At 42.6% G+C, this 16,141-nt stretch overlaps 6 non-coding genes and 1 pseudogene across 6 annotated transcripts; 1 reads left to right on the top strand and 6 right to left on the bottom strand.

The window, feature by feature from the left end:
- Positions 1-1,714: 1,714 nt before the first annotated feature.
- Positions 1,715-1,878, bottom strand: LOC135005974 (U1 spliceosomal RNA). The gene has a single exon (XR_010206448.1). It is a non-coding gene; the product is annotated as a U1 spliceosomal RNA (small nuclear RNA).
- A 151-nt stretch (positions 1,879-2,029) lies between these two features.
- Positions 2,030-2,193, bottom strand: LOC135005730 (U1 spliceosomal RNA). The gene has a single exon (XR_010206257.1). It is a non-coding gene; the product is annotated as a U1 spliceosomal RNA (small nuclear RNA).
- A 670-nt stretch (positions 2,194-2,863) lies between these two features.
- Positions 2,864-3,027, bottom strand: LOC135005962 (U1 spliceosomal RNA). Its single transcript, XR_010206444.1, has one exon. It is a non-coding gene; the product is annotated as a U1 spliceosomal RNA (small nuclear RNA).
- Positions 3,028-3,179: 152 nt separating this feature from the next.
- LOC135005658 (U1 spliceosomal RNA) lies at positions 3,180-3,343 on the bottom strand. The gene has a single exon (XR_010206188.1). It is a non-coding gene; the product is annotated as a U1 spliceosomal RNA (small nuclear RNA).
- Positions 3,344-4,014: 671 nt separating this feature from the next.
- On the bottom strand, positions 4,015-4,177 carry LOC135005863 (U1 spliceosomal RNA). Its single transcript, XR_010206382.1, has one exon. It is a non-coding gene; the product is annotated as a U1 spliceosomal RNA (small nuclear RNA).
- Positions 4,178-4,329: 152 nt separating this feature from the next.
- Positions 4,330-4,493, bottom strand: LOC135005595 (U1 spliceosomal RNA). Its single transcript, XR_010206129.1, has one exon. It is a non-coding gene; the product is annotated as a U1 spliceosomal RNA (small nuclear RNA).
- Positions 4,494-8,264: 3,771 nt separating this feature from the next.
- On the top strand, positions 8,265-8,443 carry LOC135006002 (U1 spliceosomal RNA; annotated as a pseudogene).
- The last annotated feature ends 7,698 nt before the right edge of the window (positions 8,444-16,141 follow it).

The raw sequence follows: 16,141 nt of genomic DNA, 5'->3' as shown, positions 1-16,141 counted from the left end.
TGAGTTGGGATAGGGCTGGGGAGGGTGGCAGCTCGGGCAGCCCCTCCCCCATCAAGTTAAGGAGATTCAACTGAGGAAGCACAAGGGAACTCTCGTCTGGGGACAACAACTGCAGGGAGACCACATCTTTTCAGATGAACATGGGAGGGCGGAAGGCTGCCTAATACTGAAGCACCATCAAATATCAAACCATATCCAACAACTAGTACAAGCATTCCTGGGGGAAGGTCTGCAGCAGAAGGATTTGCATACGGTGATGTCATCCAAGCAGTGGGCCAAAGTTGGCTGGAACCCTCATCTGCATATAAAAAGAGAAAAGGGGCATGCAGGGCATGGCGGCCTTTTGCAGTGCTTGGATGACCCCTAGTTCGCATTAAACACCCCCACCCTCCTTTGGTGTGGGGCTCATGTTGGCCATGCCCCATCCCCTGAAGCATTCATGCTGATTCGGATTCCATAGAGAAAAGGGGCATGCAGGGCATGGCGGCCTTTTGCAGTGCTTGGATGACCCCTAGTTTGCATTAAACACCCCCACCCTCCTTTGGTGTGGGGCTCATGTTGGCCATGCCCCATCCCCTGAAGCATTCAAGCTGATTTCTTGCAGCAGCTGGGCACTGTAACATATAAAGAGCTGCGCGTTGCTGCCATTTTTACTCGTGCATTGAAGAGAGAGCGGAGAGGACGTGGCTATGTTCTCTCAGTGGAAATCTCAATATCAGTGCTCAGTATCAGTGGTTACTTATTGCTGCTCAGTAATACTAGTAGTGTGTCTCTCCTGCTCAGTGTCAGTTCTCAGTAGTATCCTCATCAGTGCTCAGTATCACTGCTCATTGTCTTGTGCTGCATTGTGGTGCTCAGCATACTACAGTACATTACTAATAGTCCAGTGCTGCATCTTGCTGCTCAGTGTCAGTTCTAGTATCCTCATCAGTGCTCACTATCACTGCTCATTGCATTGTGGTGTTCTGTATACTACAGTAACATAGTAATATAGTATATATAGAGGAGCGGGTTCGGTTCTCCGAGAACCGAATTCCCGACGAACTCCACGTGGTTTACACTGGTCCGAGGCAGGCTCGGTTGTTCCCGCCTGACTCGGAAAACCTGAACAAGGGAAAATGTCATCATCCCGCTGTCGGATTCTCGCGAGATTCGGATTCCATATAAAGAGCTGCGCGTTGCCGCCATTTTTACTCGTGCATTGAAGAGAGAGCGGAGAGGACGTGGCTATGTTCTCTCAGTGGAAATCTCAATATCAGTGCCCAGTATCAGTGGTTACTTATTGCTGCTCAGTAATACTAGTAGTGTGTCTCTCCTGCTCAGTGTCAGTTCTCTGTAGTATCCTCATCAGTGCTCAGTATCACTGCTCATTGTCTTGTGCTGCATTGTGGTGCTCAGCATACAACAGTACATTACTAATAGTCCAGTGCTGCATCTTGCTGCTCATGTTGGCTATGCCCCAGCCCCTGAAGCATTCAAGCTGATTTCTTGCAGCAGCTGGGCACTGTAACAGCTCCAGAGCTGCTCTGTAAGGCAAGTAAAAGGGTGTTGGCCCTGCAGCACTACCTGTAGTTTGCATTGTGCGTTGGAAGGCACAAAGTAAGCAGACAGGAGAAGTCAGGAGAGTGCACAAGGGCATAGAAGGCAGGGGCTCAAGAAAAGAGAAGTGGAAACAGACAGCAAACTAGGCTGGAGAGAGACCTGAGACAAAGAGATCTGAATTATACGAGTAGCCGACCAGAGGAAACACAAATTATGCAGTCAAGTGTCCCACATTTGGGGAAATCGTAGGAGCAGCACACCCAGAGTGCAATGGGTGAGCCTTGCCCTGGTAGAAGCACCTTCCTGATCATAGTATCTCACTTGGCAGGTAAGTAGGAGTTGGGCTTGAGCTGGGGAGGGTCGCTGCTCGGATACCCCCCTGTCAAGTGAAGGAGATCCAACTGAGGCAGCACAAGGAAACTCTCGAAAAAAAACAAGGCTAGAGGAAGATCTGAGACAAAGAAATCTGACTTTTACCAGAGCTGACCAGAGGAAAGCACAAACACAGTCCCCCACTACCACAAATAATGCAGTCGAGTTTCCCACATTTGGGGAAATCACAGGGGTCAGCATACCCAGAATGCAATGAATGAACCTCACCCTGGGAGAACAATCTTCATGACCATGGTATCTCCTATGCAAAATAAGTATGATTTGGGATAGGGCTGGGGAGGGCCGCTGCTCAGGCACATCTCTGTCAAGTAAAGGAGATTCAACTGAGGCAGCACAAGGGAACTCTCATCTGGGGACAACAACTGCAGGGAGAACACATATTTTCAGATGAACATGGGAGAGCAGAAGGCTGCCTAATACTGAAGCACCCCAAACAACAAACCAAATGCAACAACTAGTACAAGCATTCCTGGGGGAAGGTCTGCAGAAGACGGATTTGCATACGGTGATGTCATCCAAGCAGTGGGCCAAAGTTGGCTGGAACCCTCATCTGCATATGAAAAGAGAAAAGGGGTATGCAGGGCATGGCGGCCTTTTGCGGCGCTTGGATGACCCTTAGTTCGCATTAAACACCTCCACCCTCCGTCGGTGTGGGGCTCATGTTGGCTATGCCCCAGCCCCTGAAGCATTCAAGCTGATTTCTTGCAGCAGCTGGGCACTGTAACAGCTCCAGAGCTGCTCTGAAAGGCAAGTAAAAGGGTGTGGGCCCTGCAGCACTACCTGTAGTTTGCATTGTGCGTTGGAAGGCACAAAGTAAGCAGACAGGAGAAGTCAGGAGAGTGCACAAGGGCATAGAAGGCAGCGGCTCAAGAAAAGAGAAGTGGAAACAGACAGCAAACTAGGCTGGAGAGAGACCTGAGACAAAGAGATCTGAATTATACGAGTAGCCGACTAGAGGAAACACAAATTATGCAGTCAAGGGTCCCACATTTGGGGAAATCGTAGGAGCAGCACACCCAGAGTGCAATGGGTGAGCCTTGCCCTGGGAGAAGCACCTTCATGATCATAGTATCTCACCTGGCAGGTAAGTAGGAGTTGGGCTAGAGATGGGGAGGGTCGCTGCTCGGGCACCCCCCTGTCAAGTGAAGGAGATCCAACTGAGGCAGCACAAGGAAACTCTCGAAAAAAGAACAAGGCTAGAGGAAGATCTGAGACAAAGAAATCTGTCTTTTACCAGAGCTGACCAGAGGAAAGCACAAACACAGTCCCCCACTACCACAATTAATGCAGTCGAGTTTCCCACATTTGGGGAAATCACAGGGGTCAGCATACCCAGAATGCAATGAATGAACCTCACCCTGGGAGAACAATCTTCATGACCATGGAAACTCCTATGCAAAATAAGTATGATTTGGGATAGGGCTGGGGAGGGCCGCTGCTCAGGCACATCTCTGTCAAGTAAAGGAGATTCAACTGAGGCAGCACAAGGGAACTCTCATCTGGGGACAACAACTGCAGGGAGAACACATATTTTCAGATGAACATGGGAGGGCAGAAGGCTGCCTAATACTGAAGCACCCCCAAACAACAAACCAAATGTAACAACTAGTAAAAGCATTCCTGGGAGAAGGTCTGCAGAAGACGGATTTGCATACGGTGATGTCATCCAAGCAGTGGGCCAAAGTTGGCTGGAACCCTCATCTGCATATGAAAAGAGAAAAGGGTTATGCAGGGCATGGCGGCCTTTTGCGGTGCTTGGATGACCCCTAGTTCGCATTAAATACCTCCACCCTCCTTCGGTGTGGGGCTCATGTTGGCTATGCCCCAGCCCCTGAAGCATTCAAGCTGATTTCTTGCAGCAGCTGGGCACTGTAACAGCTCCAGAGCTGCTCTGTACGGCAAGTAAAAGGGTGTGGGCCCTGCAGCACTACCTGTAGTTCGCATTGTGCATTGGAAGGCACAAAGTAAGCAGACGGGAGAAGTCAGGATAGTGCGCAAGGGCATAGAAGGGAGCGGCTCAAGAAAACAGAAGTGGAAACAGACAGCAAACTAGGCTGGAGAGAGACCTGAGACAAAGAGATCTGAATTATACGAGAGCCGACCAGGGGAAACACAAATTATGCAGTCAAGTTTCCCACATTTGGGGAAATCGCAGGAGCAGCACACCCAGAGTGCAATGGGTGAGCCTTGCCCTGGGAGAAGCACCTTCATGATCATAGTATCTCACCTGGCAGGTATGTAGGAGTTGGGCTAGAGCTGGGGAGGGTCGCTGCTCGGGTACCCCCCTGTCAAGTGAAGGAGATCAAACTGAGGCAGCACAATGGAACTCTCGAAAGAAGAACAAGGCTAGAGGAAGATCTGAGACAAAGAAATCTGACTTTTACCAGAGCTGACAAGAGGAAAACACAAACACAGTCCCCCACTACCACAAATAATGCAGTTGAGTTTCCCACATTTGGGGAAATCACAGGGGTCAGCATACCCAGAATGCAATGAATGAACCTCACCCTGGGAGAACAATCTTTATGACCATGGTATCTCCTATGCAAAATAAGTATGATTTGAGATAGGGCTGGGGAGGGCCGCTGCTCAGGCACATCTCTGTCAAGTAAAGGAGATTCAACTGAGGCAGCACAAGGGAACTCTCATCTGGGGACAACAACTGCCGGGAGAACACATATTTTCAGATGAACATGGGAGGGCAGAAGGCTGCCTAATACTGAAGCACGCCCAAACAACAAACCAAATGCAACAACTAGTACAAGCATTCCTGGGAGAAGGTCTGCAGAAGACGGATTTACATACGGTGATGTCATCCAAGCAGTGGGCCAAAGTTGGCTGGAACCCTCATCTGCATATGTTGAAGATACAATTTGTGAATTGCATTTAACACTATCTCCCTTTCCTGGGGAGAAGATGGTAGGGCCGATTTGAAAAACCGGCGAGGAGGCACCTCTTCGAATTTCAGCTTGTAACCCTGAGAAACAATTTCTATTGCCTAGGGATCCACCTGCGAATGAACCCAGATGTGGCTGAAAACTCGAAGACGTGCCCTCAACTGGGCGGACTCCTTTAGCGGAGCCCCAGCGTCATGCGGTGGATTTTGTGGAGGCCGGGGAGGACTTCTGTTCCTGGGAACTAGCTGTGTTGTGCAGCTTCTTCCCTCTGCCCTTACCTCTGGCAAGAAAGGACGCACCTCGTACTTTCTTGTTTCTCTGTGATCGAAAGGACTGCATTTGATAATGTGGTGCTTTCTTAGGCTGTGAGGGAATATAAGGCAAAAAATTTGATTTACCAGCTGTAGCTGTGGAGACTAGGTCCGAGAGACCTTTCCCAAACAATTCCTCACCCCTGTAAGGTAAAACCTCCATATGCCTTTTTGAGTCGGCATCACCTGTCCATTGCCGGGTCCATAGGACTCGTCTAGCAGAAATCGACATAGCGTTTATTCTAGAACCCAGTAGACTAATGTCACTTTGAGCATCTCTCATATATAGGACAGCATCTTTTATATGCCCTATGGTCAATAACATAGCATCCTTATCTAGGGTCTCAATCTCTGCTGATAAGGTATCTGTCCATGCTGCCACCGCGCTACAACCCCGGCCGACGCAATTGCCGGTCTGAGTAAGGTACCAGAATGTGTGTAAATGGACTTTAGGGTAACCTCCTGCTTGCGGTCAGCAGGGTCCCTGATGGTAGCCGTATCCTGGGATGGCAGCGCTACCTTTTTGGATAAGCGTGTCAATGCTTTATCCACCCTAGGGGAGGATTCCCACCGTATCCTGTCCATTGGCGGGAAAGGATACGCCATAAGAATCCTTTTGGGAATCTGCAGCTTTTTGTCTGGAGATTCCCAAGCTTTTTCACATAATTCGTTCAACTCATGTGAGGGGGGAAAGGTTATCTCAGGTTTCTTTCCCTTATACATGTGTACCCTCGTGTCAGGGACAGGGGACTCTGTGATGTGCAAAACATCTTTTATTGCAATAATCATATATCGAATACATTTAGCCAATTTTGGCTGTAACTTTGCATCATCGTAGTCGACACTGGAGTCAGAATCTGTGTCGGTATCTGTGTCAACTATTTGGGATAGTGGGCGCTTTTGAGACCCCGAAGGTCCCTGCGACATAGGGACAGGCATGGGTTGACTCCCTGACTGTTCCCTAGCTTCAGCTTTGTCTAATCTCTTGTGTAATAAGTTTACATTAGCACTTAAAACATTCCACATATCCATCCAGTCAGGTGTCGGCGTTGTCGATGGAGACACCACATTAATTTGCTCCTGCTCCTCTCTAGGAGAGCCTTCTACCTCAGACATGTCGACACACGTGTACCGACACACCATACACTCAGGGAATCCTCTTATCTGAGGACAGTTCCCCAACAAGGCCCTTTGGAGAGACAGAGAGAGAGAGTATGCAAGCACACACCCCAGCGCTATATGACCCAGGAAAAAAACACAATAATTTTATGTTTACCCAGTAGCGCTGTATTTCCATATATATATGCGCCTAATTATGTGCCCCCCTCTTCTTTAAGACCCTCTTTCTACCGTGGTATAAGCAGGGGAGAGTCCGTGGAGCTTCCCCTCAGCGGTGCTGTGGAGAAAATGGTGCTGGTGAGTGCTGAGGGAGAAGCCCCACCCCCTCAGCGACGGGCTTCTGTCCCGCTGAAATATAGTAAAAAAATGGCGGGGGCTCTTATATATATATACAGTGCCTAGCTGCATATATATTTATTTTGCCAAAGAGAGGTCTATATTGCTGCCCAGGGCGTCCCCCCTGCGCCCTTCACCCTTACACTGACTGCCGTGTGTGAGGTGTATTGGAGCAATGGAGCACAGCTTTACTGCTGTGCGTTACCTCAGTGAAGATCATGAAGTCTTCCGCCGCCTCTGAAGTCTTCTTTTCTTCTCATACTCACCCGGCTTCTATCTTCCGGCTCTGCGAGGGGGACGGCGGCGCGGCTCTGGGACGGACGGCGAGGGTGAGACCTGCGTACCGATCCCTCTGGAGCTAATGCTGTACAGTAGCCTAAGAAGCAGAGCCTATCAACTCACAGAAGTAGGTGTGCATCTCTCCCCTCCGCCCCTCGATGCAGGGAGTCTGTTGCCAGCAGGCTCCCTGAAAATAAAAAAATCTAACAAATATACTTTCTGTCAGGAAACTCAGGAGAGCTCCCTGAAAAGCACCCAGTCTCCTCTGGGCACAGTAGTAAACTGAGGTCTGGAGGAGGGGCATAGAGGGAGGAGCCAGTGCACACCCAGATCTAAAGTCTTTCTTAAAGTGCCCATGTCTCCTGCGGAGCCCGTCTATCCCCCATGGTCCTTACGGAATCCCCAGCATCCTCTAGGACGTAAGAGAAAAATTATGCTGGCAGAAAAATCCAATTGAGTGATTAAACAGCTCCAGAGCTGCTCTGTAAGGCAAGTAAAAGGGTGTGGGCCCTGCAGCACTACCTGTAGTTTGCATTGTGCATTGGAAGCCTAGTTTGCTGTCTGTTTCCACTTCTTTTTTCTTGAGCCCCTCCCGTCTATACCCTTGTGCACTATCCTGACTTCTCCTCCCGTCTGCTTACTTTGTGCCTTCCAATGCACAATGCAAACTACAGGTAGTGCTGCAGGGCCCACACCCTTTTACTTGCCTTACAGAGCAGCTCTTGAGCTGTTACAGTGCCCAGCTGCTGCAAGAAATCAGCGTGAATGCTTCAGGGGCTGGGGCATGGCCAACATGAGCCCCACACCGAAGGAGGGTGGGGGTGTTTAATGCGAACTAGGGGTCTCGCACAATGCGAACTACAGGTATTGCTGCAGGGCCCACACCCTTTTACTTGCCTTACAGAGCAGCTCTGGAGCTGTTACAGTGCCCAGCTGCTGCAAGAAATCAGCTTGAATCCTTCAGGGGCTGGGGCATAGCCAACATGAGCCCCACACCGACGGAGGGTGGAGGTGTTTAATGCGAACTAGGGGTCATCCAAGTGCCGCAAAAGGCCGCCATGCCCTGCACACCCCTTTTCTCTTTTCATATGCAGACGAGGGTTGAAGCCAACTTTGACCCACTGCTTGGATGACATCGCCATATGCAAATCCATCTGCTGCAGGCCTTCCCCCAGGAATGCTTGCACTAGTTGTTGCATTTGGTTTGTTGTTTGGGGGTGCTTCAGTATTAGGCAGCCTTCTGCCCTCCCATGTTCATCTGAAAATATGTGTTCTCCCTGCAGTTGTTGTCCCCAGATGAGAGTTCCCTTGTGCTGCCTCAGTTGAATCTCCTTTACTTGACAGAGATGTGCCTGAGCAGCGGCCCTCCCCAGCCCTATCCCAAATCATACTTATTTTGCATAGGAGATACCATGGTCATGAAGACTGTTCTCCCAGGGTGCGGTTCATTCATTGCATTCTGGGTATGCTGACCTCTGTGATTTCCCCAAATGTGGGAAACTAGACTGCATTATTTAATGCGAACTAGGGGTCATCCAAGCACCGCAAAAGGCCGCCATGCCCTGCATACCCCTTTTCTCTTTTCATAAGCAGACGAGGTTTGAAGCCAACTTTGACCCAATGCTTGGATGACATCACTTGCTGCCTTTCCAATGAAGCAAGTTTAATTTAATAATAGGTGAAAAACCATCCCTACAAAGGTGTTAATCAGATACTTGGCTTTGTGGACACTTTTCAGAGCACAAATTTGTTAGCATAAAAATAAAGCCAGAAAATGAAGAGCTGTTTAATCACTCAATTGGATTTTTCTGCCAGCATATTTCTTTTTCTCTGCAACCCACTGCTAAATTGTGCTTCCTAGCTGTTTTTATAAAATCACTGAATCAAATCTAACTCTGATTACATCAGAGAAGGCCAGGTACCCTACACCATAACAGGGGGTTTGAAATTTTGACTTGTCTACTTAAAGATCACCAAAATCTGATAACAAGGTCAATTAAGTCCCTGGGTGGGATTGAACCACCAACCTTTTGGTTAATAGCCTTACACACTAACTGATTGCGCCACAGCGACACTTTGCAAAAGTACATACTGACAAAGGCTAATAAGCATTCATCTAGAACGATTCCTAGAAACATTTTAAAAAGTCAATAATGTGGAGAGTTTTTGTAAGATGTTTCTTCCATCAACCAATGAAGAAACACATTGGTACTTTCCCATGATGAGTGAGTGCTTCAGGATCTTTTGCACTTACATGTGCAGCAGAGTACTGTAATGGAAGCATGCTGGGTCCATAACCCAGAGGTAGGCATATTGAAACTATCCTCTGCTATATGCATTTTTTTTTGTTAATTAAAGTAATCCAAAACTGGGATTGATATTTTTGCTCTTTTATTTTTACTTAAAGTACAATAACTTTTACCATTTTAATTTGTTTTAATAGTATATTGACAGTATTGTTTTCTTTCAAAAATCCAATTAATTTTCTTTACCCGATTATTAAAATGGTAATTGACAAAAACAAACTACATTGTCACCAGAAGAGCAATACAAAATGTACAAGTGATATATTAAAATCATCTTTCCAGCTTGAATTTCAATGATGCATTGGGGCAACGATTTTGTGAGAAACATCTTCACCCTTAAATAAAGATTTTCTTAATTCCTTACCTGTGTGCTAATTAGATATCACCTTGTTTTCACATTAAACAGACTTCCACATGAGAAAACAGCAAAGATGCAGTGGCGTTAATGTTTCCTGGTGTCAACCTGTATTATTTCCGTAGATATTGAAATGAGGATGCATCTTGCTGCCTTTCCAATGAAGCAAGTTTAATTTAGTAATAGGTGAAAAACCATCCCTACAAAGATGTTAATCAGATACTTGGCTTTGTGGACACTTTTCAGAGAACAAATTTGTAATCATAAAAATAAAGCCAGAAAATGAAGAGCTGTTTAATCACTCAATTGGATTTTTCTGCCAGCATTTTTCTTTTTCTCTGCAACCCACTGCTAAATTGTGCTTCCTAGCTGTTTTTTTATAAAATCACTTAATCAAATCTAACTCTGATTACATCAGAGAAGGCCAGGTACCCTATACCATAAGAGGGGGTTTGCAATTTTGACTTGTCTACTTAAATATCACCAAAATGTGATCACAAGGTCAATTACGTCCCTGGGTGGGATTGAACCACCAACCTTTTGATAAATAGCTGAACACACTAACCGATTGCGCCACAGAGACACTTTGCAAAAAGCACATACTGACAAAGACTAATAAGCATTCATCTAGAACGTTTCCTAGAAAAACTTTAAAAAGTCAATAATCTGGAGAGTTTTTGTAAGATGTTTCACCAGCAACCAATGAAGAAACACATTAGTACTTTCGCATGATGAGTGAGTGCTTCAGGATCTCTTGCACTTACATGTGCAGCAGAGTACTGCAATGGAAGCATGCTGGGCCCATAACCCAGAGGTAGGCAGATTGAAACTATCCTTTGCTATATGCATTTTTTTTTGTTCATTAAAGTAATCCAAAACTGGGATTGATATTTTAGCTTTTATTTTTACTTAAAGTACAATAACTTTTACCATTTTAATTTGTTTTAATAGTATATTGACAGTATTGTTTTCTTTCAAAAATCCAATTAATTTTCTTTATCCGATTATTAAAATGGTAATTGACAAAAACAAACTACATTGTCACCAGAAGAGCAATACAAAATGTACAAGTGATATATTAAAATCATCTTTCCAGCTTGAATTTCAATGATGCATTGGGGCAACGATTTTGTGAGAAACATCTTCACCCTTAAATAAAGATTTTCTTAATTCCTTACCTGTGTGCTAATTAGATATCACCTTGTTTTCACATTAAACAGACTTCCACATGAGAAAGCAGCAAGGATGCAGTGGCGTTAATGTTTCCTGGTGTCAACCTGTATTATTTCAGTAGATATTGAAATGAGGATGCATCTTGCTGCCTTTCCAATGAAGCAAGTTTAATTTAGTAATAGGTGAAAAACCATCCCTACAAATATGTTAATCAGATACTTGGCTTTGTGGACACTTTTCAGAGAACAAATTCGTTAGCATAAAAATAAAGCCAGAAAATGAAGAGCTGTTTAATCACTCAATTGGATTTTTCTGCCAGCATATTTCTTTTTCTCTGCAACCCACTGCTAAATTGTGCTTCCTAGCTGTTTTTTTTATAAAATCACTGATTCAAATCTAACTCTGATTACATCAGAGTAGGCCAGGTACCCTACACCATAAGAAGGGGGTTTGAAATTTTGACTTGTCTACTTAAAGATCACCAAAATCTGATAACAAGGTCAATTACATCCCTGGGTGGGATTGAACCACCAACCCTTTGATTAATAACCAAACACACTAACAGATTGCGCCACAGAGACACTTTACAAACGTACATACTGACAAAGGCTAATAAGCATTCATCTAGAACGTTTCCTAGAAAAACTTTAAAAAGTCAATAATCTGGAGAGTTTTTGTAAGATGTTTCTTCCATCAACCAACGAAGAAACACATTGGTACTTTCCCATGATGAGTGAGTGCTTCAGGATCTCTTGCACTTACATGTGCAGCAGAGTACTGCAATGGAAAAATGCTGGGCCCATAACCCAGAGGTAGGCAGATTGAAACTATCCTCTGCTATATGCATTTTTTTTGTTAATTAAAGTAATCCAAAACTGGGATTGATATTTTTGCTCTTTTATTTTTACTTAAAGTACAATAACTTTTACCATTTTAATTTGTTTTAATAGTATATTGACAGTATTGTTTTCTTTCAAAAATCCACTTAATTTTCTTTACCCTATTATTAAAATGGTAATTGACAAAAACAAACTACATTGTCACCAGAAGAGCAATACAAAATGTACAAGTGATATATTAAAATCATCTTTCCAGCTTGAATTTCAATGATGCATTGGGGCAACGATTTTGTGAGAAACACCTTCACCCTTAAATAAAGATTTTCTTAATTCCTTACCTGTGTGCTAATTAGATATCACCTTGTTTTCACATTAAACAGACTTCCACATGCGAAAGCAGCAAGGATGCAGTGGCGTTAATGTTTCCTGGTGTCAACCTGTATTATTTCAGTAGACATTGAAATGAGGATGCATCTTGCTGCCTTTCCAATGAAGCAAGTTTAATTTAGTAATAGGTGAAAAACCATCCCTACAAAGGTGTTAATCAGAGACTTGGCTTTGTGGACACTTTTCAGAGAACAAATTTGTTAGCATAAAAATAAAGCCAGAAAATGAAGAGCTGTTTAATCACTCAATTGGATTTTTTTGCCAGCATATTTCTTTTTCTCTGCAACCCACTGCTAAATTGTGCTTCCTAGCTGTTTTTATAAAATCACTGAATCAAATCTAACTCTGATTACATCAGAGAAGGCCAGGTACCCTACACCATAACAGGGGGTTTGAAATTTTGACTTGTCTACTTAAAGATCACCAAAATCTGATAACAAGGTCAATTACGTCCCTGGGTGGGATTGAACCACCAACCTTTTGGTTAATAACCATACACACTAACTGATTGCGCCACAGCGACACTTTGCAAAAAGCACATACTGACAAAGACTAATAAGCATTCATCTAGAACGTTTCCTAGAAAAACTTTAAAAAGTCAATAATCTGGAGAGTTTTTGTAAGATGTTTCTTCCAGCAACCAATGAAGAAACACATTAGTACTTTCGCATGATGAGTGAGTGCTTCAGGATCTCTTGCACTTACATGTGCAGCAGAGTACTGCAATGGAAGCATGCTGGGCCCATAACCCAGAGGTAGGCAGATTGAAACTATCCTTTGCTATATGAATTTTTTTTTTTGTTCATTAAAGTAATCCAAAACTGGGATTGATATTTTCGCTTTTATTTTTACTTAAAGTACAATAACTTTTACCATTTTAATTTGTTTTAATAGTATATTGACAGTATTGTTTTCTTTCAAAAATCCACTTAATTTTCTTTACCCTATTATTAAAATGGTAATTGACAAAAACAAACTACATTGTCACCATAAGAGCAATACAAAATGTACAAGTGATATATTAAAATCATCTTTCCAGCTTGAATTTCAATGATGCATTGGGGCAACGATTTTGTGAGAAACATCTTCACCCTTAAATAAAGATTTTCTTAATTCCTTACCTGTGTGCTAATTAGATATCACCTTGTTTTCACATTAAACAGACTTCCACATGAGAAAGCAGCAAGGATGCAGTGGCGTTAATGTTTCCTGGTGTCAACCTGTATTATTTCAGTAGATATTGAAATGAGGATACATCTTGCTGCCTTTCCAATGAAGCAAGTTTAATTTAGTAATAGGTGAAAAACCATCCCTACAAATATGTTAATCAGATACTTGGCTTTGTGGACACTTTTCAGAGAACAAATTAGTTAGCATAAAAATAAAGCCAGAAAATGAAGAGCTGTTTAAACACTCAATTGGATTTTTGTGCCAGCATATTTCTTTTTCTCTGCAACCCACTGCCAAATTGTGCTTCCTAGCTGTTTTTATAAAATCACTGAATCAAATCTAACTCTGATTACATCAGAGAAGGCCAGGTACCCTACACCATAACAGGGGGTTTGAAATTTTGACTTGTCTACTTAAAGATCACCAAAATCTGATAACAAGGTCAATTAAATCCCTGGGTGGGATTGAACAACCAACCTTTTGGTTAATAGCCTTACACACTAACTGATTGCGCCACAGCTACACTTAGCAAAAGTACATACTGACAAAGGCTAATAAGCATTCATCTAGAACGATTCCTAGAAACATTTTAAAAAGTCAATAATGTGGAGAGTTTTTGTAAGATGTTTCTTCCATCAACCAATGAAGAAACACATTGGTACTTTCCCATGATAAGTGAGTGCTTCAGGACCTCTTGCACTTACATGTGCAGCAGAGTACTGTAATGGAAGCATGCTGGGTCCATAACCCAGAGGTAGGCAAATTGAAACTATCCTCTGCTATATGCATTTTTTTTTGTTAATTAAAGTAATCCAAAACTGGGATTGATATTTTTGCTCTTTTATTTTTACTTAAAGTACAATAACTTTTACCATTTTAATTTGTTTTAATAGTATATTGACAGTATTGTTTTCTTTCAAAAATCCACTTAATTTTCTTTACCCGATTATTAAAATGGTAATTGACAAAAACAAACTACATTGTCACCAGAAGAGCAATACAAAATGTACAAGTGATATATTAAAATCATCTTTCCAGCTTGAATTTCAATGATGCATTGGGGCAACGATTTTGTGAGAAACATCTTCACCCTTAAATAAAGATTTTCTTAATTCCTTACCTGTGTGCTAATTAGATATCACCTTGTTTTCACATTAAACAGACTTCCACATGCGAAAGCAGCAAGGATGCAGTGGCGTTAATGTTTCCTGGTGTCAACCTGTATTATTTCAGTAGACATTGAAATGAAGATGCATCTTGCTGCCTTTCCAATGAAGCAAGTTTAATTTAGTAATAGGTGAAAAACCATCCCTAAAAAGGTGTTAATCAGAGACTTGTCTTTGTGGACACTTTTCAGAGAACAAATTTGTTAGTGTAAAAATAAAGCCAGAAAATGAAGAGCTGTTTAATCACTCAATTGGATTTTTCTGCCAGCATATTTCTTTTTCTCTGCAACCCACTGCTAAATTGTTCTTCCTAGCTGTTTTTATAAAATCACTGAATCAAATCTAACTCTGATTACATTAGAGAAGGCCAGGTACCCTACACCATAACAGGGGGTTTGAAATTTTGACTTGTCTACTTAAAGATCACCAAAATCTGATAACAAGGTCAATTAAGTCCCTGGGTGGGATTGAACCACCAACCTTTTGGTTAATAGCCTTACACACTAACTGATTGCGCCAAAACAACACTTTGCAAAAGAACATACTGACAAAGGCTAATAAGCATTCATCTAGAACGATTCCTAGAAACATTTTAAAAAGTCAATAATGTGGAGAGTTTTTGTAAGATGTTTCTTCCATCAACCAATGAAGAAACACATTGGTACTTTCCCATGATAAGTGAGTGCTTCAGGACCTCTTGCACTTACATGTGCAACAGAGTACTGTAATGGAAGCATGCTGGGTCCATAACCCAGAGGTAGGCAGATTGAAACTATCCTCTGCTATATGCATTTTTTTTTGTTAATTAAAGTAATCCAAAACTGGGATTGATATTTTTGCTCTTTTATTTTTACTTAAAGTACAATAACTTTTACCATTTTAATTTGTTTTAATAGTATATTGACAGTATTGTTTTCTTTCAAAAATCCAATTAATTTTCTTTACCCGATTATTAAAATGGTAATTGACAAAAACAAACTACATTGTCACCAGAAGAGCAATACAAAATGTACAAGTGATATATTAAAATCATCTTTCCAGCTTGAATTTCAATGATGCATTGGGGCAACGATTTTGTGAGAAACATCTTCACCCTTAAATAAAGATTTTCTTAATTCCTTACCTGTGTGCTAATTAGATATCACCTTGTTTTCACATTAAACAGACTTCCACATGCAAAAGCAGCAAGGATGCAGTGGCGTTAATGTTTCCTGGTGTCAACCTGTATTATTTCAGTAGACATTGAAATGAGGATGCATCTTGCTGCCTTTCCAATGAAGCAAGTTTAATTTAGTAATAGGTGAAAAACCATCCCTACAAAGGTGTTAATCAGAGACTTGGCTTTGTGGACACTTTTCAGAGAACAAATTTGTTAGTATAAAAATAAAGCCAGAAAATGAAGAGCTGTTTAATCACTCAATTGGATTTTTCTGCCAGCATATTTCTTTTTCTCTGCAACCCACTGCTAAATTGTGCTTCCTAGCTGTTTTTATAAAATCACTGAATCAAATCTAAACATCAGAGAAGGCCAGGTACCCTACACCATAACAGTGGGTTTGAAATTTTGACTTGTCTACTTAAAGATCACCAAAATCTGATAACAAGGTCAATTAAGTCCCTGGGTGGGATTGAACCACCAACCTTTTGGTTAATAGCCTTACACACTAACTGATTGCGCCACAGCGACACTTTGCAAAAGTACTTACTGACAAAGGCTAATAAGCATTCATCTAGAATGATTCCTAGAAACATTTTAAAAAGTCAATAATGTGGAGAGTTTTTGTAAGATGTTTCTTCCATCAACCAATGAAGAAACACATTGGTACTTTCCCATGATGAGTGAGTGCTTCAGGATCTCTTGCACTTAC

The sequence above is a fragment of the Pseudophryne corroboree genome, unplaced genomic scaffold, assembly GCF_028390025.1.
Source record: "Pseudophryne corroboree isolate aPseCor3 unplaced genomic scaffold, aPseCor3.hap2 scaffold_207, whole genome shotgun sequence".
NCBI lineage: Eukaryota > Metazoa > Chordata > Amphibia > Anura > Myobatrachidae > Pseudophryne > Pseudophryne corroboree.
The sequence above is the reverse complement of the archived record's forward strand: the minus strand, read 5'-3'. Positions and strand labels throughout refer to the sequence as shown.